This window comes from Sebastes umbrosus, chromosome 22 (assembly GCF_015220745.1).
Source record: "Sebastes umbrosus isolate fSebUmb1 chromosome 22, fSebUmb1.pri, whole genome shotgun sequence".
In the NCBI taxonomy this organism is placed as follows: domain Eukaryota; kingdom Metazoa; phylum Chordata; class Actinopteri; order Perciformes; family Sebastidae; genus Sebastes; species Sebastes umbrosus.
The window spans coordinates 20,204,400-20,231,254 of record NC_051290.1 but is presented as its reverse complement, the minus strand read 5'-3'; the positions used below and the strand labels follow the sequence as shown (position 1 = coordinate 20,231,254).

At 40.3% G+C, this 26,855-nt stretch overlaps 1 protein-coding gene and 1 long non-coding RNA gene across 8 annotated transcripts in view; both read right to left on the bottom strand.

Moving 5' to 3' along the window:
* LOC119481208 (serine/threonine-protein kinase pim-1-like) overlaps positions 1 to 26,855 on the bottom strand; it is a 1,020,488-nt gene that overhangs the window by 504,666 nt on the left and 488,967 nt on the right. The window lies entirely within an intron of this gene.
* LOC119481223 overlaps positions 1 to 26,855 on the bottom strand; it is a 50,225-nt gene that overhangs the window by 14,656 nt on the left and 8,714 nt on the right. The window contains exon 4 of one of the 5 annotated variants that reach the window (XR_005205134.1): positions 8,777 to 8,894. The exons of 2 other annotated variants lie outside the window; for them this stretch is intronic. This is a non-coding gene — a long non-coding RNA (uncharacterized LOC119481223). Of the gene's footprint in view, positions 1 to 8,776; positions 8,895 to 12,264; positions 12,403 to 23,687; positions 25,793 to 26,855 lie in introns of those variants that run through there. 2 more of the 5 variants (XR_005205136.1, XR_005205135.1) reach the window with 2 other exon arrangements.

Below are 26,855 nucleotides of genomic sequence, written 5' to 3'. Positions count from 1 at the left end.
TGTCAATAACCTTTTATTTTGATGTTAATAAATGTAACCAAATTCACGAATATGTAGGATATTACTACGGATATTCATGTAATATATATATCACAACGTCTGCTGTATTAGCCAGGTGTTTACCAAGTGTTTATTTGCATATAGAGCGGGGAAGTGAGATCAGATCACAAGTGGCCACTCAAGACGCATGTGGAGACGCATTCTAATGCCAGGTGTGAACAGACCAAGCCCCCAGGAAGAGCGCCGGTCGTCGATCCCGACTTTCGTAGTGGTCAAACGCCGTTACTGCAACTTCCGTGTCCCAAAAATTTACATTTACATTTAAAATACATTCACTTACATTGGGAAAGAGACTTCTGTAACCAACTTCCCAGTACGAACACCTAAATATCCATTATTTAAAAAAATAAGTTTTTAATGTTGTAAAATGAACTAATAGCGGAATCAAGAGTTATTTTCCTTCCTCCGTTCATGTGAATGAGACAAAGGCCGAGGCTGAAGCGCAAGCCTCGACTGTGGCGTGACGTTGGGACCCCGTAACTGAGTCATGTGACTGACGGACGCTACTGCGCATGTTCCATGTGCCCAAGATTTCCAGGCGGAAGTCGAGCCATTTAGGCTTCATGCGCCACTGAGCAACTTTCATAGGAATGAACGGGGCCCCGCCTCCATGCTATATCCAGTTCTCTTAATACATCCATGGAATAGACGTACTTAAAGCTGTCCCCACTTGTGATCGGATCGCTTAGGACGCCTGTTAATGCCAGATCTGAACGGGGCCTTAGGAACTGGCTTTAAGTGAATTGTTGTTATAGCCTCAGCTGCTTGTACAGGTTGTTCCACACAGTGCATTGACTCAAACTGGGTCTCCTTTGGTCTTCAGTCATGTCTGTGGATCAGACAGAAGGACTCTGCCCAAAGACCTCAGGGTGCTGTCTGGCTTGAAGGGGGTTAGAGGGATAGAAATGTAGCTAGGGGCCTAACCATGTTCTGTAAAATCAGTTCTAACATGTGTCAACCAGTGGGGGCCAAATCTGAGACAACAGACACAACCTATCCTGCTGCACGCTGAACAAGGAGATAGCTTTTGAGTAAGACCGAGGCATACAAATGTTTTCAATTATTTTTTTAAACCATTCTAATCTTTAGACAGCATGTCTGCACACATTTTTAAACAGTTGTAACAAGAAACACATTGCTCCAGGCCACAGTGTGAAAAACTTTTTTTAGACAGTTTGGCTGCAGACTTAATGTCAAAAATGAAACCCAAGACATTTGCCAGGCAGTGTGAGTATATTTAACCCATTTCCTTTTGTTTTGTTTTCTCTAACGCTAAGAAATCAATGGTTTAGATTTAGAATTTTGTTTAGGTTTTGTTATGTGCAGTGATGCCAAGATTAATTGAACCAATTTCTCTATCTTGTCGAGGAACATCCAAGGCAGTAAAGGAAAAGTTACTCCCAGAGTAACTTGCAGGGTAGACTGCTTAGAGGGAAGGGAACCAAGTTGAGTAATGAAATAATTGAAAGAAGAAATGGTCCAAGTCCTACAACCCTGTATCTCCAAATCCCTCCTGTTTCTCCAGTCCAAACAGTAGACATACCCCATCTTCTATTATAGACTGCAAACTCTGCTTATGTATCACCTTCTCCCTGTTTTATCATAGCTTCTATCTTTATATACTACATTACGCTGGTCAACATTCGGACCCTTTTGCTCCTTGCCATTAGTTTCGATATTGTTAATCTAAGAAATTCATCTTTTTCTACTGTTTGCACTCGCTAAATGCCTGCAAATGTAAAATGTTAAAACCACATGGCCATTGTGGTCAAGTATTTTGTGTGATTCTGAAAAGAAGACGTCTTTCGCCAAAGACCGTGGTATGATTCAGGTATATCCGTCTTTCATAGGCTAGATTTATGTATTTCCTTTGTTGAAATGTAAAGAGCCAGATCTGATTATGTTATTTGCCGGCTGAATGTGGAAATACCATCAGGTCAGGGTCAACATTAAAAATCTGATTTTTCCATTACTGTTTTCTTGCATTAGCTCAAGATTACTCAGGGGGGCCTGAATGCCAACAAATGCCTTCTGCTTGCACTTAACTCTGAATTTCACACACAAACACGCTTGTTGTGGGCTCATGTGTTCAATTACTAGCAACAGCACATATGGTTGCAGGCTATTATTGACTCTAGTAAATTAAACACCCTCGTTAAGATCATGACCCAGCAAATAAAGGTGTAGGGTGCAGGTCATTATTATGTGTGTGAGTCTGCACATGTTAGTGGGAGTGTGCTGCACAAGGCAGTCCCTGTTACAGCAGACATTTCCAGCACGAGATGTCACAACTATTTGACAGAATTTGAGGACTGCGTGTCTTTGATACAGTTATTTTTGCCCCCTATGCTGTCAGAAATTGCTTAACGCAGCCATAAGCAAAATGTTTGAAAGTTAACAGTCACTGCTATTGACATTTGTTATACATTAACACTGTAAACCCATGCATAGTTTATATAACTTCACTTCAGACGACACACAGAAGCATTTTCTGATCTATGACAACCTCACACTATTTCCTGCTTTGCTCCCGAAGAGACAAATTTTCTACACCGACTACAGTGCTTTGCCACTTGAACGTAAATATAGGTTGTTTTGGGGCATTTGCTGATAACAACTGATGCTGTCATTTATCTTGGCAGGACAGTCTCAAAGGTAAATGACTTATAGGTTTTTGATGGCTGACGCAAACAGTCCTCTTCTGGTTGAATGACCAGACGTCACCGTGTCTGACAGTAAAAAGCCTCAACCTGCTGCTGTGCCAACAAACCATATAACGACTTGAATTGCAAAAAAAAAAAAAACCTTTTGTGAAAATAAATTTCAAAGAGAAGTCAAAGGAAAAAAATACCTTTGGTTCTCTTTTTATTTTGAGAAAAGGTTATTGCAAAGAGTCCTCTGTCCTCTGTTCTGTTTTGCTGTATGATTAGAAAGATGATGCTGGAGCATTTAAAGCCCCCGGTCAAAATTACAAAGGCTGGGGTTACTTTTACTATACATCATAAACTGTGTGTTACATTTTTTCACTGTGTCCGACCTTCTCTTCCTGCACTCCTACTCAAACATTTCTGAATGTACACAATGACGACAGATTAATTCAGCCATGTCTTGACACTTGAAGGACATTTTACAAAGTGAAAAAACACTAAGCTCTCAACATTAAACCTTGACATGTTTTCTGCTCCCAAGAATGTTTGAAAAGGTATAACCTCTTCATTATGAGGTTCTGCTAAAGTAAATAGTTGGTACTGCATTTCAGTAAAGTTGGGGGATTCACAAGAGAGATTTTAAAAAGTATGGTCAAAGTTAAGGCTCTCAAAGGTAACGCGATAATAACACGTTAACGCAAATTTGTTTTTTAGGTTCAGTTTTAAAGCTAAAGTGAAGATACTGGCATCATATGAAACTAGAAAAATCTAAGGAATCCATTCGTACCAACCATGTCATTCTAGCTTGTTACGAACTTATGCAAAATTTTGGCAAGGAAAAACTGGCATGGCCATTTTCAAAAGGGGTCCCTTGACCTCTGACCTCCAGATGTGTGAATGAAAATGGGTTCTATGGGTACCCACGAGTCTCCCCTTTACAGACATGCCCACTTTATGATAATCACATGCAGTTTGGGGCAAGTCATAGTCAAGTCAGCACACTGACACACTGACAGCTGTTGTTGCCTGTTGGGCTGCAGTTTGCCATGTTATGATTTGAGCATATTTTTTATGCTAAATGCAGTACCTGTGAGGGTTTCTGGACAATATCTGTCATTGTTTTGTGTTGTTTATTGATTTCCAGTAATTAATATAATATACATACATTTGCATAAAGCAAGCATATTTGCCCACACCCATGTTGATAAGAGTATTAAATACTTGACAAATCTCCCTTTAAAAATGTTGATTAATTTGTGATTAAATATTTTAATCGATTGACAGCCATAGTCAAAATCAAAGTAGCAAAGGTCAAGGTATCCTGACTTTAAGTCCGTATATGGTTAAGCTCTAAAAACCCCTGCGTCCTACATTTCCCATAATGCAACTCAATAGCATTTTTTTGTTCAACCCTTCATGTCTGGTAATGTCCACGTCTTTCACACTCATGCGCTCAGTAGGTAACTAAGGATTTCTGTATACATTTTGTAGTTTCCGTGTCCATGTTGAGATAACTGATGACATCACTGTGACATAATCAAGGTAATTTTCTCCATGATGTAATTAACTAACTGACTAGACCAGGACGGTGGTGGGAAAATAGTTGATACTTGTAGTTATCAGACTTAAAGTTATGCCATCAGAAAAATGTGACGGTCACATAAATATTGGACACATAAAGGCACGTGTGTCAAAAGCACAACAAGACAGCAGGATGCTGTGCGAAGACGATATCAACATTTTCTTCTTTTCCTTATTATGTGTCCCCTTTTGTACATGTTATGTACTTGTAAGCTGTCTTTAGAGAGAGAAATCAGGGGCCTGTCTCTCGAGGTGGATTTGTTGGTAAATGCCCTTGAAAATGTAAGTCGTCTTTGTTATAAGAAATAAAGGTTTAAAAAAACAAAAATATTTTCCAATGCACATGGGAGCAATATTGGAGCTGACTCGAATACCTCTGGATTAATATCAGCATCAGCCAGCCTCTTAGAAAAATGATGAACACAATCTAACCGTTTGACAAAAGTCACTTAACCCATACAATTTACTAGACGTGTATTCAACGTGATACAAAAAAACATTAAAAGAATTCTTTAGCTGTCTAACCTGTATCCGTGGGAAGAGTGACAGCCAGGTATTGTTTATTGGAAACAACCGGCAAATCAAAACATTTATTCACTCTCATTCTTCATTCTTAACTCTCCAAGTTCATGGACTTCTCTTGAACCTCATCTTAATAGCTCATGAAATTCAGAAAAAGAGAATCCATCTGTTAAATACAGCTCAAAACAAGACAATTGCAATGCAGTACAAAAAGCCACGAACCGTACAAACTGAGTCATAAAAACGACATGTTTAGCTACCGTAGACGCGCGTACAGAAAAGTACAGGCTGAATTCAGAAGCATGGCACTAGAGCCAACTTAGTCCAACACTTCAGGGAAAGAACTGCTCTGAAAGTGAACAAAGAAGAAAGTTTTCAGAAAACAATATCGCCGACTGAGACTATGAAGGTGACTGTTTTCATGGTCGTAACTTTGCAGTATTTCACTGAGACGGCCTTCCATGGTGCTTCAAAGCATGAAGCCAAACGCCACATCTTGAATTTCCTTAATACGGTATTACACACCTTTTTACATTTTAGAGGATTTAATTTGAATTTTGTGGTAAATTCATTTTATTTTGCTTTTGAATCAAGAAGCCCTCTAGCAAACAGCATCAATTTTGAAGCAGTGTTGCATTGCCATGTTCATTTTTGATTGCTCGTGTACCTCAGGGAGTCTGGCACTTCCCCAAAACAACACATAACCAGCTAATGTCTAACAAATTATTGAAGTGTTCTTTCTGTCTCACAAGCACTAAGTATTTTCTCTTTCTCTCTGGAAGTGACTAAAGTTTGTCATCACTGCTATAAACAGAGACCTCGGATGTCAGTGGGTGTAAAGTTCATAATATTTCTGACATTTTGTACATATTTGCACATGATATGTTAACAAACTAGATTCCTGAACAAGAGAAAAAATGTGTTTAATGAAAGTAGAGTTGTTTTTAATTATCTCTACATACTGAAATCTGGTCGTCTCCAACCTCTGTTAGTCTCTCTATCCACCCACTATTTTCCCTTTTCATTTCTTGGTCTTTTTGTATCTGTAGCTCATGTGTGTGTCTTGGATACAATGCTCCCAACTCCTTTTGCCAGACAACAGAAGATAGATTGGTGTGAGAGCCAGTGGTTTCATGAAAGTGGAGAAGAGAGCTGAGAGAAAGAGGACTACAATGTGAAGAATAGGGAGTGAGGGATGGAGAGTGTGATTGATGAGCGTTGGGAAGTGGAGGCCAGCTTGTGTGTGTGTGTGTGTGTGTGTGTGTGTGTGAGAGATAGAGATAGAGATAGAGATAGAGATAGAGATAGAGATAGAGAGAGAGAGAGAGAGAGAGAGAGAGAGGAAAGAGACACAGAGGGCTCCCCCGGTGGTGAGGCTGTCCTGTATACTAAAGATGCGCTATAACAAACGATGGTATGAAATGGTATTCACTTCCTGTCTCCTTAATGAGCTTGGTCGCCTCTCCCCCCGTTCACCCAACCTCGTTTGGAAGTGTTATGACGTTGTGTGGATGGATTTATGATATTTAGCATTACGAAAATGAGTTAGCTAGGGCGTTCGCGACAGTCAGTTGACATTAGCTTACAATTTTGACACAGTTTGGCTAATGCTAGACTAATAACGTCACCAATCTGACTGTTCAGCACCAACAGAGAGAAGCGATATCTGTGTTGCCAGATCTCGCGAGAATGAGTTGCTGAGACAGAGACGGGTTTTGGAAACAGTTAATTTTCTCCTGACGTGTCTATATGAGACATGCCATTTTGGTGTCACCATGTTCGGAAGATATGGCTTGTGAAAAATGGGTCCAATATTTACTTTGGTGACTATTGCGCAAAAAAATCTGTCATAATCTGTATTCACGTTCACTTCCACCATTGGAGTTTATAGATTCAGGACCTGCCACTTACCGCAGTTGGTAACTTTGAGCAAATATGATCAAAAGTTTTGTTTATAAAACTGTCACTATATCCTTGCAGTAGTGCATGATACAGATAATCTGTGGGGAAAAAAAACATCCTCTGTGTCCTCCTAGTGTTCTGGCATTTGCAAGATTTCACCACGCCCGAAGAAAAACAACCAATCACAGCCGAGCAGTCAAACACTGCTCACGAAACTCGTGAACTCCGATCAAGCGGTCAAACTAGGCAGCGCTGATCAAATATGAATCAATATTCTGTTATTGTAATGCCTATTTATTGCCTCAAATGTTTACAGAAACATACGTTAGTGTACTGTTTAGCTGTAAAATGAGAACGTTTTTTGACCCGGCCGCCATGTTGAAAACAGTCCAGCCAAAACCAATCATCGCCCACTGGCTGGAGCAATCTTTATAGGAATAACTTCATATTTGCTCAAAGTTACCAATTGCAGCATTAATAATGCAAAAATGCTCTCCCTCACTGTTAATAGAAACACACACAGGCACACCTTGACATTTTTCCTAAAATGCCTTTTCGTGGCCAGCTGTTCCCTGGTAACTAGCAAGGCCACTGCTAGCACATTGCACCCACGCCTCCACCTACCAGCCTCGTCTCAAACACAAACACACACCTTCTCTCTTCACTGTCCTAAAATGCCTTCCTATAGCCAGATGTCCATTCGCATATAACACACCCACCAAGGGCATTAAAATCAAAGGAAAGAAAGAATGTATGCATGTGTGTGCTTGAGAGAGAAAGCGCTGCAAAAAAAATAATGTGAGGATATGGGTTGTTACAGGATAATAAACATAATTCATGAATATCATAAAGCTAGTAGCTCTGTGCTTTATACCGGAGATATAATTCTGCAATGACAATATCTTATTTTATTTTCATTTTAACTCATGGCTAACATGGATTTTTTCACACCTGCCATATAATATTAACAACGGCAGGCATAAAGCAGTTCAGCTGTAAATGTCAACTTCTCAGCAGAAAACTTTCATTTGACTGAAATTAAAAAAAGGCACTGTACTGCAGAATTTGTGGTTTTCCAATATTTAGCGCTGGGACTGGGAATTTTCTTGCCTGGCAGAAGGGATTGGTCAGGCAGTTTAGGTTTATCTAACAAACATCTCATCTTTTGAGTCCACTAACCCTAAAACATGCCTTGTGCTACATTACGTTGAGAATACTTAAACAATAACACGGCTTAAAAACTTTTCTTAATTTTCACTGGATTTACTTGGGGACTGGGACTAATCTTCCCCTGCCACTTTTTTTCTGGTCTGTACCCAAACTTCTTCCTGAGATCAACTCAAGCCGCTGTTGAGGTTTGCCTGCCAAAAGTGCCACACGAGAGGGGTTATCCCGTTGGCTTCCCGGTGCCAGGGAATATCAGCAGAGCACAGATAAGTGCTATCGATGTTGAATTACACCCAGCTGGAAAACAAACATGACGCGGGTCCCTTCTCAAGCACAGAGCGAGGAGGAGAACAGCAGAGAGGATGTGAGATAAACCTCCTGAAATCCAGGCCGGAACCATGCAACAGCCATATTAGATGTATCTCAATGAAGGCAATCCACTGATGCAGAATACATCCAGTTAGAATGGAAGCGGGCACGAAGCCCTGGTCAGCCACTGGGGTGGAAGTGATACTAAAGCTACTATTAAAGCCTCAGTCTGGGATTTTTCTTCACATGGATACTTAAATGCTTTAAGTCTGTGACCCAGATTCTTCAACCGGCGACCTGGAAAGTCTCCTGCCCTGCAGTGGGATTCATTAAACCATACTGCTGCTGTTGGCCGGTTAGGTTTTTTTTTCTGCTACTAATCACTGTTTAAAAACCAAGAGATGTGATGCAAATAGATTCATCTCTCGTAGACAGGTTCTATCAGTCTGTGTCAGTATCGATTACAATTTATTTCAGGAAGGAAAATGTCTTATCTCGACAGTCTCAAATGCCATGCTTTAGCTCAAGGTTGTGCTATGGATCGGGTAACTGATTATACCATAGAAACATTTATTTCTGCCTGTCACCTTTTTTGAAAAGAAATGAGAGCACCTTTCACCGCATGCTGTTATCCTTTGTATCAGGGCCTGTTTGAACAGCTTGTCCCTGATGTGCAGGTCTATTGGCAGCCAGTTGCATTGAAAACTGTTGGATGCATAAAACAAAACATCAGCATGACAACGTCAAGAATATCAAAGCTTTTTCTTGTAAAGTTAAGACTTTAATCTTGGAAATTCTGAGATCTAAGTGGTAAATTTAGAAGAAAAAACAAACAAATTTTACGAGAAAAAAAAACTTGAATATTCTGAAATTATAAAGTAATTAATTTGCGAGAAAAAAATGTGTTCCTTGTTTGTCAAGGAACCACGTCGCTTCACTTTGCAAGGTTGGATCAACCTCATCACACCACAGCCTAATTAAATTTCACAAACCTGTAGCGACGATGTGAAAATGAGATGTGCAGCTGACACACTGAAATAACAGGCTTTTGTCTACTTAATTTCACATCTTATTTTTCATGAACTGCTTCAACCAAATACTGGAGGCAGAATTGTTAAACTGATCAGCTTAAAGTATTGCTGATACGCATAACAGTTTATCAAGGAGATTCTCCTGAAATTGACAAATGTTCTTTGGATGAATATAGAAACTGTCTTGCAGAGAGTACAGTAACAAGACGTGTGTTGTTAATTGATATCCAATACTAAATATATACATACATTTGCATAAAACAAGCATATTCGCCCACTCCCATGTTGATAAGAGTATTAAATACTTGACAAATCTCCCTTTAAGGTACATTTTGAACAGATAAATGTGCAAATAATTTGCGATTAATTGCGATAACTTTGGACAATCATGCGATTAATCGCAACTGAATATTTTAAATCAATTGACAGTCCTAATATTTCTCCATTCATTTATTCAGGTTGTTGCTTTAATTTGTCCCCCGTCTGTATGTTGCACATCTAGTATAGCCTAGCCGTCGTGTTTGTCCTGTCGGACCTGGCATTTTTTCAATCTTAGCCTTAAGGGAAGTCACTCTAACCCTTCATAAATGAGATGCAGGGGGGTGATTTAAAGCAGCCTTAGCTCCCACTGACAACCTTCTTGTTACAGTTGTCAGCCAGCTGAGGTAGTTTGACACCTGTAATCTCGGTTGCTACGGTTTTCAGCCAATTTCCGTTGGCAGGGCTCATATTGCCCAGCCAAGCAAGACAGGGAAAAGTGACAACTGACTTGACCACTGAGTTGTATAAAAGTGGTATCATCAACTTATCATTCACCTCCTCGAGAAAGACACGTGTCGGTCAATTCAAGACAACATTACTTGCATCAATTATCAGTGACTTACATTTTTCAGTTTTGTTAGTTTGCATAATTCATCTGTTAAAAAACTTGTCACGTCTACTTTAGGAAATTAATTTGTAAGATATTTCACACAAAGCTATAAAAAGATTGACAGCTCAAAATTACAGCGAACGAAAGTGACTTTCCTCGGTTGTCTTTGATTGACAAATTACATTTTCACATATTGCATCCTTTCTGTTCAGGACATGCTCAATGACAAACATTATGTGTTTTTTATTATCAAAAATGAGATCTTGTACTTTATGAACAGAAGAGAAAGGTGTCTAATGCCCTTGTGTGTTTTGCTTGCAGTGTGAGGGCTGCTTTAGCTTGTGGTTAGGCACCGGATAGTGCCTTTAGTTTAGACTCAGCGGTGCATGCAGTGTGTATCGTTTGTTGAGGCCCTAGCCAGGCAGTGAAGTGCACTTAATGCTGTTAAGTTGAACCCAGTAGTGCGTATCCTGCAGTATGTTGAATGTCTAACATACTGGAGGAGGAGCCCCCAAGTTTAATATGGCCAGGCAATTATAGAGCAAGTTAATATTCATGCTAGAGTCCAAGCATCACTCTTCCGTCTGTGTTTTAATTTGTGTTATTTGTGTTTGTGTGCGTGGATCCAATGATCTATTCTCTTCCTCTGCAAGTAACCATGGCTGTGTGTGTATGTGTGTGTGTCTAATCGTGTATGTTGTTCCTCCCATTTTAGCTCTGTATGTGCGTGCGCTCATATGTGCATGCGGCATTAATAAGCTCCGTAATGAAAGGGGACAGTTTTCTGTTGCCGTGGTAATGAAGCAGTGGAACGTTGCCATGCACGATGACAGAGATGGAGCATAACTGTATTAGGGCATCGTCTTGGAAACGCAAACAGCAGACAGGAATGTGTCTGGATCGAGGCAGACAGAGACAGATGGATGGACAGAAAAGAAAAAAAAAGAGAGAAGGACGTGATGCAAAAGACAGATACAAGAGACAAGTGGACAGAAGCAGTGCAGAACGCCTTTGTATGTCAAAATAGAGATCTGTGTGTATGTGTGTGAGAGACAAAGAGAGAGACTGATGGATGGTCTTGTCTATACAGCCAGAGGTGTACAAGGAGGGGGGGAGAGAGATCTGTGTGTTGCGAGGGGGACACGGATGGGGTGATGTGATCAATTTGACTGGGCCCATGTCGCCCGAAGAGAGAGAGATTCAGACAGATGGATAGAAACAGAGATGTAGCAGAGAGGAATGGTCGCCTTGACAGACAGATAGATCAAGAGAGAGGAATGCAGAGAGGCGACGCACGGATAGAGTGAGACGATAAGGACTGATAGGAAAGACGGCTAGATTAATACAGAGGTAAATGGCGAAATAATTTGACTGAGGAGAGGTCAGGCTGGGTCGATAAAGCGAGATAAACCCAGAGCTCCTCGGTTCAACATTTATGCTTTTGAGGAAAAAAAAAGAAGCAGCGCACACAAATTATTTTATGATGACCTTAAGCAATGTGGTTTTAAATGTATGAGCGAGTCTCTCCAATAAGCCAGAAACAATTTAGGGTGTTCTCGAGCATGTGATGTTGTGCAGAGCTGCCCACGGACAGTGAAAGACAGAGCGTCACATTTCATGGTTCAGATGTGTTTGCACTACAAGAAGAGGAGAGATCATTTGGGGGTAAACACTCAAACGAGGACAGAGAAGAGCAGTTTCAGTAACATCTTTCTTTCTGACTTCTCCTTGTTGGCTTCCAGTCTTTCCAATTTTTTTCAGTATTTGATTTTTTTTTAATTGTCTGTCTCATACTTTTCTGCTTGAGTTTTAGTAATTTTTCTTCACTGTCTTTATTTCTCTCACAAGCACTTCTTTGAAAGCCGTAATTTTTATCTTTTGACATTTTATCCCTTACCTCCCATTAAAGTTTCTATATATAGCATTTTTTCCATGCCATGTTTATTCTGAGACAAATGTATAACCAGGCGCTGAAACCATCAGTCAGTTAATGGATTAGTCAACAGAAACTTAAAGATGCTAAATGCGAGATTGGGAGCATTTCTATTGCCTCCGGACAGCTCTCAACATGGCGATGGCTGAGCTGGCAGCTCGCAGCTAACAGCACTAACAGTGCAAAATTGGCAACAGAGCTAAGAGTTTTTACCTGAGGGGGAACTGGAGGGTAGGTGCTACGTTTCCACTACAACTCTGTCAGTCGGGACAACGTTATCAGCTGTAACCGTTATACGCGAGCAGTGCAGAGCGGCAGCCTTGAGCTAACCAGTGGAGCACACTCACATGCACTAAAATGCACGCACGGCTGGCCCGCCTATGTCAACAAAGCAGAGAGACTTTACTCCTCTATATCTTTACATAGCAAATAGTTGTTTGCTGCTACATGAATGCTCTGGATATCTTATAGAGCACCTTTAACAATTCCAATGATCCATTCATTGTTTAAGTCATTCATTGATTCATTGAGGGAAAAGGCCTAACACTCAGTGTTTCCAGCTTTTCAATTTCTCAGATATGCTGCTTTTCTCTGTTTCATATCATTGTATGTTCAATGTCAGAACTGTTGTTTGAAGGAGGAGGCAATTTGAAGATGTCATCTCGGCCCCTGGGAACTTGTGATGGGCATTTGTCACTATTCCGACATTTTATGGACTAAATTAATCAATTAATCCCCAAAAAAAGATTGACAGATTGATCAATAATGCAAACAATTTTTAGCAGCCCTAACTGCCACCAAGACAAACAGAAGAAGAAATTTCCTATCATGACCCAAACTTTGACATAATTCAAATAAGTGCTCCCGGTTCCTTCAGCTCAGTCAGTTTTCCTGGCACCAGCATCTTTTAGCCAGAAATGTTAACAACTTTAAGTACTACTGCTTTAACAGCCGAGGTGTTGGGACAAGTAACGCAATTCTCGCCATTACAGACAAGAAAGGGGTTCATGGGAAATGAGGTTTTATTTCTGAGAGTCACAAAAGGCTACCAATTACCCTTGCTTCTTCCCCTGTCCACACTATGTATACTGCATGTCTCCTAAGACAGTTAACCTAAATACAGGTGTACCTGTGGAGGAGTTGAAAAACAATACAGAGCTACTCTATGAAATATTCAATGTTTATCTTGCTGTGCAGCACAAGCTAACTTGGCACTGATCAGACAAAATCCAAGGCGGCCATCTGAGGAATAAAGTCTCAAGATGAATTTTCAAAATGTGTACGAATAAATTCTCGATACATTTCAGCTGCCGGATCAAATCAAAGTGAACTAGTGGGCCGGAGTCCAACACATAAAACATGGAGTAAGGCCATTCCACTCCCATCAGCTTGCTGGCATGTGTATTACTGTGCAGCGAGCTGCAGGGGATGTGTGAAGGGTGTGTTAGTGAGTGTGTGCACAACGTCTGTGGTGCTGCGAGGGAATGTTGTTGTGTGCATATCTCAGTGAGATACAGAGTAGCTGTGTGTATGCACATACATTAACGTATGTGCATGTCTGCGGATTTCAATGTGTGTGTGTGTGTGTTGTATTTCTCTGATGAAATGAGGTACGTGTTGCTTCACCAACTTTATGATTTCTGTCAGCAATGCCATGATGTTTACTTGTGTTTTATGTTCATGTGTGTTTGTAGTAGCTGTGTGTTTGTCTTGCTTGAAGTGTAGCATGTTTGCTCTGGCTTATTTGCCAAATGTGTGTGTGTATGTGGCATCCCTTTTACTGCATCTATTCGGTGTGTAGCCGTCTAGTTTGTGTCTTCCAGTGTGTGTGTGTGTGTGTGTGTGTGTGTGTGTGTGTGTGTTTTAACCATAGACTGTATACAAACATGGACAACAAGACAGCTCACCAAAAGTGAAGCCAAAACATTTGGATCGCCCCCTGGTGTCTGGCTGCAGTATAGGTATTAAATCCCACCCCTTCTATGTTAGCAGAAGGGACAAATTAAAAAGTAAAAGTATACGTCAAATAATTTTTTCCAAAAGATGGTTTCTGTCATTTTAGGTAGTTCTTATCGTAGTAACTAAGTAGCTCACACTAGCAAGCTGCAGTCGTGCTCGACTTGTGATTGGTTCAGGCGGGTTCTCTGGCTCCAAATGACATAAAAACCTCAAGATGGCAGCCCCGGTATCCGATATATTTTAGCTTCACTTTTGTACAGTGGGAGGAAGTGGAGACATGTCGTCCATTTATATATACAGCCTATGGTTTTAACTGTTTTTTGTGTGCAGCAATTGCTCATGTATGTGTGCATATTGCATGTATGCTCTTGTACAATTTCGCCCAAGGGACAGTGTGTGTGTGTGTGTGTGTGTGACTGCTATACTAGTATTGCTCACATTAAACTATTTATTTATTTAAAGATGATCTAAAACTGGCATTCACCCATGTGGCTCCACACTGGCCTCATCTAGCACTATGAACTGCCTCATACACACACACACACACACACACACACACACACATTCACAAAAGGGAGATTATTTCTATACACATTTATCAGGTGCCAGACTTCTCCCACTCCGCCCTGACCTACATCTCTTCACTCTCTTCACTTTTTGGGCATGACAAGCAAGAGATAACATGAATCAACAGTAAAAAATCACTATTGAGTTCACACTTTACTGACTCTACTACAACTGGATTCCTGACTCAACCACTCAGTGAGCCAAATGGATCACATGACTGAAGAACAAAGACAAAATCACTTGAAGCAGACAAATGGCGAGTGAAGAGAAAAAGAAAAAGGAATGTTTGGTTGGGTCTGTTTGCCACTTCCTGCAACACTTTACTCTCCGCTCAGTCACTCACACGCTGGTTGGAGATCAGAAAATAAAATAACGTAACATTGTGCAATGTCACACATCCACCAACTTGGTCATAGTGGAGTTTATAAAGGGCTTTCTTGCTCTGAATTGTGCCACTGAGGCTGCGTCTCTACTGCCAATAGACTGGTGATCACCTGCTAACAAGGCGGAATTTATACACAACCTGAAAGGAGGTGCTGCCTGAAAGGCTGAGCTCACGGGTGCCAAGTCCTAAATTATTTCATTAAGCTAGCTGTCAGGTCAATCACAGTACCTTTCTGGGTTTGTAGCAGAAACGTGGTCGCATGAAAGTATTACGGACTAACTTATACAGTATATTAGGGTTTACGTGTGGTCATCATTTTTTAGGGTTGGGAATCACCAGAGGCCCCATGACACAATATTATCACCATACTTAAGTCAAAATACAATATTATTGCGATATTAAATATTTCACGATATACTGAGTATTGCAATAAATTATATTGCGATATATTACCTTTTTTCAACTGCCAATTATGCAGTTTGTCAAAATCTGTTTTATCTAAGAAGTAGGGATGCATCGATACCGGATCGGATATCGGGACGATACTGACTCAAATAGCTGGATCAGGTATCAGTCCGGCCAATCTATTCAATTCAGTTCTACGGTTAGTTATATCAATATACTGTATATGTATACATACATACATACATACATATACTGTATATTATATATTGGAATATGAAAAGTTTTGACCAATTTGTTGCTGCATTAAAAAGGTTTACACTTGAGTTGTAATTCCTGTTAATTTTAAAAAAATTTTTATCAAGTTGCAAGTGTACGATTTATTATTTAATAATAAATAATTCAGTAAATGTATATCTATGAATTTATTTGTTACATTTTGTTTTACAAAGTTAAAAAAGCAATGTTTAAGTCAAGCCTGATGTTGCCTTACACATAAAAGAATGATCCCAGTCACTTCCATGCAGTGAAGCATACAGCTTATTAATTAAACACTGGTATCAGATCGGTACTCGGATTCGACCGATACCTAAAGCAGGTATCGCAATCGGGACTGAAAAAGTTGTATTGGAGCATCCCTGCTGATAAGATACAGTTTTCACTCTGTGAAACTGAGTTTTTATTCACAAATATTGAGGTCAGAGGTCAAGAGCAACCCCATTTCCTCTCCTTCATGGCCTCTAAAATTGGCCATGCCAGTTTTTCCTCGCCAAGATTTAGCGTAACTTTGGAGCGTTATTTAGTATTCCGTTAGCCTCTTGAGACAGCTGAAAAACAGTCTTAGACTGTACTAGGAAAAGGCAGAACCAACTGAATAAATGATCTTTAAAAGATTACTTCCACAGTTCTCCCCGACAAGCTACGATGACATGGTTGGTAACAACTGATTCCTTAGGTTTTATAGTTTCATATGTTACCAGTATCTTCACTCTAGCTTTAAAACTGAAACCCACTACAACCTCTGAAAGACAGAATAGCGGCATAATAGGATGGAATAATTAAGAGGTTAATAGTTTATATAATAAAAGATCGATACTTGACGTCAGTGTATCGATACAATATTGCCACGCAAAATATCGCGATACGATGCTGTATCGTTTTTTCCCCCACCCCTATCATTTTTGTCCATATTTCACAAGCCTTACATTACTACCTATTGTAGTTCATATAACTTTTTTACCCCAAAGTAAATTAAAATGAATAATACAGATGGAAAATATATAGCTTAACAAGCTTGTGTAAACCTCATTTAGAATTAGTACTGACTAATGGCAAATATGTTTCTTCACCAAGCTGAGGAGGATAAAAAGCTATTAATGCATCATGAATTCCAAATGTTCCAGTTAATCTACAACATTACAAATATATCTGATGGCAGTCCAAACAGCAGCTGCAACTGTTCACACACACACAAACAAACACACACACACACACACACTGAGAGACACACATGTGGGAGAGCTGCATATTCTCATAGGACAGAACAGGTGGATGTAATTGTCTGAATCCCACACTATCCTGGCACACATTATATCAGCAATCTGCATCTGTTTCTTAAACTGACAATTAACATCTGCAAGAATTTGCTCTCTTAAACTTGCAATAACAATTTTTTTGGCCACCAGGGTTGTCATTTGATACATAGTTAGTGTAAAATATCAGTTATTGCCCCTTTAAAAGAACAGCCTACATCTCCCCCAGTGTACATGCACACAAATCATGTGTAACACACAAATACACACTCATTCAGCACCTGACAAGCCATTATACAACCATCAACACTTACTGCATATTTCATACTGTTTCAACAATTTAGGAGATCCACTTTGAAAAGTTAGTATTGAAACATGTAAGACAGCATGAGTGGGAGTTTGTTTTAGAATAATGAGCCCAATTATTGCTTCTGTCTCCTTTACTTTTACAGAGCAAAAACAGTGTCTTTTCTGGAAATGTGTTGGCATTATTCATGCCTCACCAATAATCTGCTCCGCTAGACCTCACTGCCTCTACAAGCATACTGATGGGATTTACAAGAGAGAGTAGAGATAATGATTTGTGCCAATAGTCATCTTTAATTTAGTCAATGTCTATGCTCAAAAATTCCCAAATGATCACACCGATTCAGTGCTTCCCCCAGGCAGCACTATATTCTTATCAGAGTGGATCCAGACAATCAGGAAACTAACATTATCCACCATTTCTGTACTTCACTTCCATAGTACAGAAGTAGTATTGAAGAGAACAAAGTGATTTTGGCTACACCAGTGGTCATGTGAACAAGCCTTAACATTAGGGATGAACATTTCAAGCATTCGATATTCACTGTAACATGCTTCTCGCACTCTGCCCCCCGTGTAGACACAGTGTAACAGAAAGGTGAAATAATATCCTCCTTGGGGTGTAAGAAAATATTGATATACTTGAGTATGGCGATATTGTATATATCTTGTGATAATGTATCGATTCCCAAAAACACAATTGATTTTTAATTAATAGTTTACATGCAAAGATTCGTAGCAGACAGTTGCTCAGATTGCACAAAATTAGTGCTATGATGTTTGATGTTACAGGAACTGTGAAATGCAAGTGCAGATCCCACTGTCCTGATTGCATAAAAAAAGTGCACTTTTTTTACTCAGAATTTATGCCTGTGGCAATGTGTTCTTTCCTAAAATTTGATTCACAAAATTGCAATATACTGTACCTCCTTGCTTACAGTATCGCAATATATTGCAATATATTGAATCGTAACACCTGTATCATGATGCGTAACGTAACGCCAGATTCTTGCCAATACACAGCCCTATTTCCTCCCCTCCAATGTTACACTATGTTGCACCATCATGATTGAATATTGCTGCAAGGTCAATTATTCATTAAGGGCTCTTGTTATTTTTCCTCTTGTGCTGCACCTGCATTTCACAAAGTAAGCTTAATCTCAAATGTATCAGCAGGAAAGATTACTAAGAGTACAAAAAAGCTCAGCATTCACCTCTGGAGCTGCTTAATGCAGCCTAAAGCAGAGAAGCATCCTGTATTGTATGCATACTGTATCCTCTTTTCTGTGTATTTTAATATGTTGCAGCTTATGCAGATGCCAACATCAAGATTATTTTGTGTAGCAGCATGTTAGTTTCTTACCCTGTTACAAAAAAAACTTTTAATGATTATGTGTTTATGATAAAAAAGGACTTTAATCTCAACTGTATCAGCAGTACAGCTCATCAAACGGTAAGAAACAGCTGAACTATTAACATTAACACTGGCCTTTGAAGCTGCATGGTGAAACCTAAAGCATAGTGTATTGTAGGGGTGGGCAATACATCGAATATAGTCGATGTATCGCGGCTTGTCCCATGCACAGTATATAAAATGACTATATCGCGAACATCGACTACAAATTGTCATGTAATGTTTTTAAGCCATCCTGCCGGCATGAGACTCGCTTTGGTGTTTCCTTCTCTCCCTCTCTCCTACAGTTCCCTCTCACACACACATACGTCACAGACTCCGATCCTGGGCGAATGTGTGCAGGGTTTTACCTGCATAGAGAATCACGAGGCGGCCGCCTCTGTCAAATTTCACCCCGCCTCCAGCTCGCGACAAAACTCTGACGGGTGTCTTCATGGAAAACACTATTTTCTAACAAGCATTGCACTTGATGGATTTTTGTCATTTGTAACTGCATGTGCGGCATTACGCCGTTGTGTTGGCGCTGTAACAAGCAGCACAGTGAACCAGAGAAGCCTCTGAGAGGAAGAAACAAGCCATCTGTTTGGGTTTTCGGCCGGATCGCTGCAAAGTGGGAGCAGCAGTGTTACCACTGGTAACGTTCTCACCATCACAGCTAAAAACCCCACTAAAGTGAACAAAACTCCTTTTCCCTCCCGTTTGATGTTTTAATATCGTTTTATATCCTTTAGTTGGCATTTATAAATGCCGTTGCAAGCGGCAGTCTGCATTTGTGAAAGCTGCTCCAGCCGCCTCTTTACATGTGTGCCATCAACAGTTTCATAATGAACCGAAAATACTTTTACAATTCTCAGTGGGCTGGCTGGCTGGCTCTCACCGGGCGCATTTCCTCCGCGACAGTCCGCACACTGCTCTAGTCGGCTCGGTAAGGCCCTGGGCCGGGGGGGGATGGCTCGTCGCTCCGAGGGGCCGTTGAGGGCTCGCTGTTCCCTCTTTCGCTGCAGGGAGGGGCGGTCCCCTGCTCCGTACTATAGTACAGTACTTGAGTAGCCTAAAGTCCACCACTGCTAGAGCACGAGATTAAAATTGTTCCAAAAGAAACCACTAATGAATATAAACAAGAATGTTTTAATGCAGACATACAGTGTGCTGCAGTGACTACGCATACATATTGGTGTGATTGTGTGCATCAAAGGGTTAAATTGAGCATTTATGAAGTGCTTAGAGGATATTTGAAAATATCGCGATATATATATCGTGTATCGTGATATAGCCTAAAAATATCGCAATATTATTTTTAGGCCATATCGCCCAGCCCTAGCTGTATTGTATGCATACTGTATCCTCTTTTCTGTGTATTTTATTATGTTCCAGCTTATAGTAACTTCAGTACACAAGGTTATTTTGTGTACCAGAATGTTAGTTTCCAACTGTCTAACTTTTTAAACTTTTAATTATCATGTGTGCGTGATAAAAGGAGTTTAGTCTCAACAGTATCAGCAGAGCATCAAAAGGAAAGAAACAGCTGGCCTTTGAAGCAGCATGGTGTAACCTGACGTTCACAGGGGTGTCTGCTGGATTTAACATTAAAAAGTAATGCCTGTTGCATTCCAGTACTGACGTCTACACTTGAATCCATAGACTGCCATGTCAGGAAAGATAAAAAAAAAAAAAAAAGAATTACAGCACTGTAGGAGGAATTATTTCCATTTGACAAGTTTTTTTCTAGGTCACTTAAGGCTGTGATACGTTAAGCTTTTCTGAATCGGTGAGGCCTGGAGCTTGGGGCTCCTGTAGTTCTGCTTACATGGGGAGGGGGACTGACTTCCTCTGGGTTATAGCGCCTGCAGGTCTCTCCTCACCTGTGGTTCATGAGGGCAAGGAGGAAACTTGGTAAATGGGAGAGATGTAAAAACAGCATGGCAGCCAGATGAAACTCCGTCTCGGTCTCATTTTTACGTCTCTTCACATATAGCCTTCTAATAGTCATCCTTGAAAATCATCCTTCTCATACCCCCCTTCCCTTTGTACACCCTTTCACTTCCCTTTCTATCTCTTACAGAAGCAGCTTCATATTTTCTATGTCTCTCTCTCTCTCTCCCCCTCAGGTGCAGATGTAGCTCATTTAGTTAATTACTGTCATTTCCACTTGGTTAGCGCTCATGCAAACACGGCGTAGCGCGCGCGCGCACGCGCGCACACACACACACACACACACACACACACACACACACACACACACACACACACACACACACACACACACACACACACACACACACACACACACACACACACACACACACACACACACACACACAGTGTAAATGCCTAACATGTGGCACCTACGCAAACTCACATATAAAGCTCATATTTATACACAGTTAGTTATAGTTGTGTATTTATGCTCACACATAATGAAATGTAAATTTAAAGCCTTAACTAATAATGATGATATAATCGCCTCTCTGTCCCAGTTGGAGGAGGCATGCACGTGCACGCATACATAAACACACACATATTCTCCAAAGTATCTGTAGGTCTATATTGTGTTGAGAATGATGAAATCTTGCCTTTATTTACCACTTTTTCATCTTGGGGAAGAAGGGAGCAGTGAGGGTGGAAGAAGAATAAAATAATGACTGCAGTCGTGAGAAAAACAAATATTAGCAGGTGAGGCTGAGGGTGGATGGAAGTTGACTTTTGGGGGCCCGTGGATGATGAAATTAAAAAGTAAAAAAAAAAAACATCAGTAAACACTTAGAGGGAGAGGGGGAAGACGTGACAAACAGTGAAACGGTGTCTAAACAGTAATTCACTGTCAAAATATCTTCAGTTTAACATTATTGATGTAATCCGATTACATAAATTGTGATTACTATCTATCCCACATACTCTGAAGACAGGGTAGTTAAAAGAACAGTGTGTAGGATCTGACGGTATCTAGTGGGAGGGGGGTTGCAGATCACAACCAAACAAAACTTTTTCCGTGTGTCAAGCGTGTAGGATTGCTACGGTAGCCGACACGAAGACGCAAATGGACCTCTCTAGTTGTTATACAAGTAGAGTGCGTAAAGTGTGTGTGGGAAGTGAGTGGTGAAGCAAGAGAGAGGGTGCAGCGGCGTTGGGAGCAGGTAACATTATCGACTCCAGCTCAAGCAGGAAAAGTTATCCACGTTTAGTTTGTCTGTTCTGGGCTACTGTAGAAACACAACGATGCAACATGGTGGACTCCGTGGAGAGGTCCCGCTCCCTAGGTAGATAAACGGCTCATTCTAAGGTAACAAAAACACAATAACTCTTTTATACACTAAAGAAAACATACTTATTAATATTATATTCCATTTCTGCCAATAGATCCCCCCCAATTGTTACAAACTGGTTCTTTAAGCTGTCTAAAATAGAAATAGTTAAAATGTACAGTTTATTTTAGCTCATACAAATCATTAGTCACATATTTCAACATTATGTATGTACAATGATGTGGAAACAATTTTAAGCAATTCATATAAACACCCGTTGTAGTGTACTTTGAGAGAAAACAACATCCTAAATTGTACAAACAATATACAATGCTACATTTCCCTTGTTAACTTCAGATTTTGGGGATCAAATGTGTAAAGACACTGCATGGCCATGCTGTCTTGCATACAGTATGTGCATTTCTCCAAAGGGCATACGCATGGTGTTTTCAATTGCAAATATAGAGAGCGTGGGAGGGTCGGCATTGTTGAGGAATGAGAATGGGGAGAGAAAGAAGTGAAGCTGCAGCAAACTTGAGGGCAGGAAATGAGATAGGACGTAAGACTTGCTATATCAGGTCATGGCATATATGTTGTTTATACACAGATTTAGGGGTCCAAGCTGGCACTGGACTAGCTTTAGCTCCAATATAAAAATACAATGTCAACACAAAATCTCAAGGGTTAGACACAGTGCATTTGTGTCCTCTCTGGCTATGGTGTAATCCTCTGAATGCTAAGGTGACACATGGTCTCTCTCGCTCTCACACGCTCTGCTTTCAGTTTGTCATCCTGTCCCCCTCTCTTGTTATCTATCTCCTTGTCTCTCTGCTCACCTCTCTGCTGTTTTTTTAATCACTTTCCATTCGTCTTTTTTTTTCACTGCAAGGTTCTGCTTAAAGACATGCCGCTCCAGCAGGTATTACTTTACAAAAGAACACAACAAGCACCTTGAGATGTCTTAGTGTCCTACTGAAAAAACATGTGTCATTTGTGAATAAGGTATGTGTTCCATGATTCAAAAGAATGATCCACATGAATTGAGGAAGCAGAGATGACAAATGGAGAGTAATATGGGTTTCTAGGACTACATTTGCCTGTATTAGCCTACTTTTTCCCATGCCAGGATCAATATGAGAGTCTTATGCAATGGAAGGGTTCTCCAAAATCCCATAAAAAACAGCAAAAACAGATTTGCCTTTGTATGATCTTAAAACTAGGGCTGTCAATCGATTAAAATATGAATCACACATTTTGTATCTGTTCAAAATGTACCGTAAAGGGAGATTTGTCAAGTATTTATACTCTTATCAACATGGGTGTGGGCAAATATGCTTGCTTTATGCAAATGTATGTATATATTAATTACTGGAAATCAATTAACAACACAAAACAATGACAAACATTGTCCAGAAACCCTCACAGGTACTGCATTTAGCATATAAAATATGCTCAAATTATAACATGGCAAACTGCAGCCCAACAGGCAACAACAGCTGTCTGTGTGTCAGTGTGCTGACTTGACTAAGACTTGCCCCAAACTGCATGTGATTATCATAAAGTGGGCATGTCTGTAAAGGGGAGACTCGTGGGTACCCATAGAACCCATTTTCATTCAAATATCTGGAGGTCAGAGGTCAAGGGATCCCTTTGAAAATGTCCATGATGCCAATTTTTCCTCGCCAAAATTTAGCATGAAATTTGGAGCTTTATTTAGCCTCCTTCGCGACAAGCTAGTATGACATTAGTACCAATGGATTTCTTAGGTTTTTTAGTTTCATATGATACCAGTATCTTCACTCTAGCTTTACAACTGAGCCCGCTACAACCTAAAATCACAAGTTGCATTAATGAGTTAAATAAATTAGTGATGTTAAAACAAATTTGTCTTAACACATTATTATCACGTTAACTTTGATAGCTCTACTTAAAAATGTAAAGTACATTTAGCCTACATCAATTTCAGATGAAGCAAAAAAAAACAGCATAGTGAATATGCATCAGAACAGCATCTGTTTGACCACATTAGCAAATGTAAATATGATGCATTTGCATACATATTTCAACTGCATAATGGAGATGCATCTAAGAAAGCTTCCCATTACTCTGGCCCCAAAACAGTCAATATTGTTTTCTTCTGATGTCTGCTAGGCGTAGCTGGGAATGATGCAATTGTGTTGAGCAGAGAAGACAGAATTTATAATCGTTCATCTGCTCTGAGAAGTAACTTCATATGAAATAATACACAGACGCTGGACTCCAAGGATGCATTGATGCGGTTTGGTATTGCGCTGTGTTGCTGTGTTTGTACTGCTTTTTCTCTGAGGATCAAGCAGACAAAGATTGATATTCATCCCCTGCTGCAGAGGATTCAAAAAACATCTAAGATTTGAATCAGACTGGATCAAATACTCTCCCAGGCTATGACTTAAAATTTGATATCTATCATTACCATCAGCCACCTGAATATATAATCAAATCAATTAATAGAGCAGGCATAGCTGTTGGACTGTAACAGCCACCAGACTGGAAGCAACACCTTGATGAAGAATATACTGCTTTTAGCAATTATAGCCTCTTTAATGTGCCAATTTGCTTTCATTTATTCATTACTTATTGCTGTTAATTAACTGACTGTTGGACACTTTGAAGACATCCTTTTTTGGGCTCTGGGACCATGTGACAGCGAGTATAACGGTTGTGATTTGTATCGTTTCTCCAATTTTACTAGCAGCCTTGTTATTGTTTACTTTGGTTGCTCGCCGTCTTGGTTTTAATATGATTTGACAGCTGCGTGAATTAAACAGAGAACAGACCTAATGTGTTTCAATCAAATCGGGATCTTGAAAGATTAAGAGAATGAACATTCGCATGCAAAGAGCACTAGAGCAGCCAGCAGCTTTCTGATAAATCACCATACAAGAAATAGGACTGAGTAATGAAGATGTGGGGTCTTCTCTTTAATTAAATTTCTATAGCTGAATTTAAAGATCATCCTTGCTTTGTGCCATGCTGCCAGTGCACCCTCTTCTACTTGCCGAGTCTCTTATTTGCTACGCATGAACACTGATGCATTCAGTGTGAATTACAAAGTGTCAAAGCCATCACACAAACATCAGCAAACAGCAGAAAGAGTGCAAACATGGTAATTATAAACGACTGTAAGCATAAATGACGCTCCAGAGCCCTAACAATGATTAGTCAGTTATTGACTCCCTGTCAATTCTTCATTTACTCAGTTGCCACAAGGGTTCAAGAACAGCATCATCTCTTTACAACATGAAGTACTTTTTCAGAATAATAATAAACACTGAGGGTAGGAGAAGGTTTCTTATAAAACAGGTAGCTCAAATCAAGCTATCTGATTCATGGCTGTGATATAATACCACTGCTATGATGTCTAATTAATAATAAAAAAATAATACATTTTATTTATATAGCGCTTTTCTGGAAACTCAAAGACACTTTACACTGATAAAATGATCATAAAACAGTGCCATCATAAAAAAAATATAAAACACACAATATGAATCACACATTAAAACCAGTTCTAAAAGGTGAGTTTTGATTTGTGATTTGAATGTGGACAGGTTGGTGCAGTTTCGGATGTGTTTAGGGAGTGAGTTCCAGAGGGAGGGGGCGGCTATGGCAAATGCTCTGTCGCCCCAGGTCCGGTGCTTGGTTCTGAGTGGTGTGGACAGGAGGTTGGCATCAGAGGAGCGGAGGGAGCGGGAAGGAGTGTGATGGTGGAGCAGGTCTGTGAGGTAGGGTGGGGCCTGGTTATGGAGTGCTTTGTGAGTGAGGAGAAGGAGTTTGAGCTGGGGGACAGTGAGCCAGTGGAGGTTCTAGGGGATGGGGGCGATGTGATCACGGGACCGGGAATGGGTGAGCAGACGGACAGCAGAGTTCTGGATGTATTGGAGTTTATTAATTCCTTTGCACTTTCAGTATCACTCCACGTCTGAGAAAAAAAAAACATGAGACTAATGTATTGTCATGGTTGCTTAGCAACAGGGTCACAGGTGGCTCACTTCCGCCAACATGAACAGGTTACAGATAGGGCTGTCGCCGTGAAGGCATTTCCCCTGCGGCGATATGACTAGCTCAACAGCGCGATATGCGGTATTATTGCTTTTTTTTTGCTAATTACATAATATATCCTAATTTTAGTGCTATATAAATAAGCTTTATTGTTAGGCTATTGTTAGGTACAGTGGAGGAAATAAGTATTTGATCACTTGCTGATTTTGTAAGTTTGCCCACTGACAAAGAAAAGAACAGTCTATAATTTTAACGGTAGGTTTATTTTAACAGTGAGAGACAGAATATAAAAAAAAAAATCCAGAAAATCACATCATATAAAAGTTATAAATTGATTTGCATTTTATTGTGGGAAATAAGTATTTGATCCTCTAGCAACCAACAAGAATTCTGGCCCCCACAGACCGGTTAGATTAGTCCTCTCGCTTTAAGAAAGTACTCCGAATCTCAACTCGTGACCTGCATAAAAGACACCTGTCTCAACTCATAACCTGTATAAAAGACACCTGTCCACAATCAGATTCCAACCTCTCCACCATGGGCAAGACCAAAGGGCTGTCTAAGGACATCAGGGAAAAGATTGTAGACCTGCACAAGACTGGAATGGGCTACAAGACCATCAGCAAGCAGCTTGGTGGGAAGGAGACAACTATTGGTGCCATTATTTGGAAATGGAAGAAACACAAAATGACCATCAATCGCCCTCGGTTTGGGGCTCCACGCAAGATCTCGTCTCGTGGGGTATCAATGATCATGAGAAAGGTGAGGGATCAGCCCAGAAATACACGGGAGGAACTTCTTAATGATCGCAAGACAGCTGCGACCACAGTCACCAAGAAAACCATTGGTAACACACTACGCCGTAATGGATTAAAATCCTGCAGCGCCCACAAGGTCCCCCTGCCCAAGAAGGCACATGTACAGGCCCGTCTGTTTGCCAATGAACACCTGAATGATTCAGAGAAGGCTTGGGAGAAGGTGAT